The following is a 3609-nucleotide window of genomic DNA, read 5'->3' on the forward strand; positions in this document are numbered from 1 at the left end:
AAAAACCATTATTAACCCTAATATTAGAATTAATAAAAATAAAAATGGCACATGGTATTGACCCATGGTATTCACCAAAATGGCACATGGTATTGACCCATGGTATTCACCTGGAATGTGGCCTATTTAAATGGGGCAATTAAACCATCATAGATCCATTTTTACTCTTCTCTAGGAGTTCACAATGCTAAGATTCACTAGGACTTTACAAAGTTTTATTATTTAGTGAAAGACTCGCCAAGATCTTACAAGATTTTATAATTGAGTAAAATATTCTAATTGAGTAAAATATTCGCCATGCCTGGTGAGAGATTCGCCAAAAAATTATATATACATATTATATTATTGATAAAATCGCCTTCCATTTTTCCTATATACCATGGAGATTCGCCCATTTATTATATTTATAAATTTAGGGGGGGTTCTTAAAATTTTCCCTGGCTTTGACTTACTATGATAGGCCGGATTCTTAGCCAAATGTATTGCACTTTGACTGTCACAAAGTAACCTGATGTTATCCTGTAACCTACCAAACTCACCAAGCAAACCTTTCAACCAAACCGCCTCTTTCCAAGCATGAGAAGCAGCAATGTATTCTGCTTCAGTAGTGGATAAAGCAACAATATTCTGTAGCTTTGACATCCAGCTTATAGCTCCACCTGCAAGAGTAAAGACGTACCCTGAAGTTGATCTTCTCTTATCCAAATCACCTGCAAAATCGGAATCAACATATCCGCAAACAAATTCACTACTCTTATTGTAAGAAATACAATAACTACTTGTGCCTCTCAAGTATCGAAGCACCCATTTTACTGCTGACCAGTGCTCTTTACCCGGATTTGCCATGTACCTGCTGACAACCCCAACTACATGAGAAATATCTGGTCGCGTACACACCATCGCATACATCAAACATCCTACTACATTGGCATAAGGAATTCGAGACATATAATCCTTTTCTTCATCTGTATTAGGACATAAACTCGAAGAAAGCTTAAAATGGGAAGCTAAAGGGATCGACACAGGCTTCACATTGTTCATACCAAACCTCAAAAGTATTTTCTCAACATACTTTTGTTGTGATAGCCACAGCTTACCATTGCCCCTATCTCTGAAAATCTCCATGCCCAAAATCTGTCTTGCGGCTCCTAGATCTTTCATATCAAACGTCCTTGCCATCTGATTCTTCAACCTGTTGATTTCTTCAATGCTTTTGCTTGCTAAAAGCATATCATCAACATACAATACCAAGATAATGAATATGCCATTATTCAACTGTTTAAAATAAACACAATGATCATATTCACTTCTAACATATTTCTGACTCAACATGAAAGAATCAAACTTCTTATACCACTGCCGAGGCGACTGCTTCAGGCCATATAATGACTTCTTGAGCCTGCAGACAAATTTCGCATTGCGATGCTGAACAAACCCTTCCGGTTGTTCCATATATATTTCCTCATCTAAATCACCATGTAGAAATGCAGTCTTAACATCTAACTGCTGCAACTCCAAATCAAACAAAGCCACTAATGCTAACACAATTCTAATTGAAACAATTTTAACCACTGGTGAAAAAATCTCATGAAAGTCTATGCCAGCTTTCTGAGAAAACCCTTTTGCAACCAACCTAGCTCTGATACCAATTGTTGGATCAGGTGCACAGCAAACATAAATACACACAGCAGAAAAATAAAGCACATAAACACAAGATTTAACGTGGTTCACCCAACCAATCTGGGCTACGTCCACCAAACATAGGCATCAGGAATAATTAATCAAATTTGGAGATTACATCAAGAAATCCTCACACACTCTTAGCAAATCATCCGAATGACTGCCTGTTATATAGCATAGAGAATCTAACAGCCTCATAACTCCCTCACATCAAATATAGGAGGCATTAACTCCCTCCCAACAACCTGGAGCTAATCTAGGAACTGAATCCCTATTGTTGTCATCCTTCAGAGTTTTTTGCCTATTTGACTAAAACAGAAAATCTCAACATCCTCCAATAATTTCAGAGCATTAGCAGTAGTCTATGGATGGCCCTTTATTAGCCTCTAGTAGATGCTATGGATCTTTCAAGCCACGGTGAGAAGGTGGGTGTGGATCTTTCAACCCACCTTGAGAACGTGGCTGCCTAATATATCAGTGCCCATATAATAAATACGTATTATGTTTGAGCCCTGAACTTTGCAAGCTCAAAATCAAAAGGGAAAAAAGTCAACGTTCATGTGCCTTGAGAGAAGGCAAGCTCTAAGCCATATAAGAATTGATTCAAAAATTTAACTACAAGAATACCAATCGTTATGGTGGTTTGCCCCACCATCACTTCTGGTCTGTTGTTTGTTTGATGTTGGATTGCTTATGATTAGTATGTGAGTTGCGCATTAGATAGAATATAGCTAAAACTTGATACCCGAAATCCTTAGAAATCTTTTGTTTGTAGCTATCAAGTAAGATGAAAAGGTGCTTCTCTATATGTATTTATACTAGTTAAAGGTATTTCATATATATATATATATCATCTTCTTATATACTTTTAAGGACATAAAATTCATTAATTATAACACATGATAAGTTGAAGGTGGCTATTCATGATACTTCTTCTTAAAATCTCTCAGTTTTTATAACTATTCATCTTTCATTGTTGAAATGCATTGAAACTATGCGATATGGAATAGGGAATGACGCAAAAGTGAACCTGACCATAAGCATCTCTTGCGACACAATGCCATAAATCGATAAAAAATTTATAACTCCCTTTGGGCCTAGCCTAGTTAAGGGGAATATACATAAAGGAAAATACGACTTGTTTAGTACCTTATGCACATGCCTCAGTGGTATTTCCTTATGGTTCTTTTGTCTACATCATGTTTAGGTTTCTTCGTCGTCCATTGCACAGTAAATTAGGAAGGCACTTACCATGAATCTCTAGTAACATTGTTTTTTATCACATATCCAAGCATCTTGGCATCGAAAAGATGGGGCACATTAATCTATCAAAAGTGTAATGCCTACTAGCATGAAAACCCACTAAACACCGATCCAATTCGAGAAGAGATTGAAGGGAAATCTATGTTGATATGGATACTTCAGGTCCTAGGAGACTCCAGGCCAGGCTGCACTCTAGAATCTATGCCCCTTTTGGTGAATAATTTGCAAACTTGTCTAGTAAATTTGAATTGTTTTATTTACCCCTAAAAAATGTTAGACTAAATTAAATAACTTATATTAAAGAATAGTTGTGTTTGGAAGTCTCTTAAATACCATATTCTATTTTGGTTTAAACTGGAATATCAGAAGTGACCCTAACTACAATGATTAAACGAATTTAGTTATGGATATATATGCAACCGTGAAAGAAACAGGCACCATGATTCAGACAATTGAAATAATATGTTTACTAAATATTACTAAATGTTTATAAAGATATGCTTAGTTGATAAACCAGTTAGAAGTGGATCAAACGCAAACCTCAATATATGTTTAGATAGACCAATGATGGAAAGCTAGAAAGGAGATGAGGAAACATCAAAAGAGTGTAGTCAATCAAGTCTACTTAAGAAAGAAAAGATTAGACAGGCTAATTGAGCACCAGAC

Source organism: Pinus tabuliformis, chromosome 5_1 (genome assembly GCF_031772625.1).
Source record: "Pinus tabuliformis cultivar Carrire ecotype Pingquan chromosome 5_1, CPIR1, whole genome shotgun sequence".
Lineage (NCBI taxonomy): Eukaryota > Viridiplantae > Streptophyta > Pinopsida > Pinales > Pinaceae > Pinus > Pinus tabuliformis.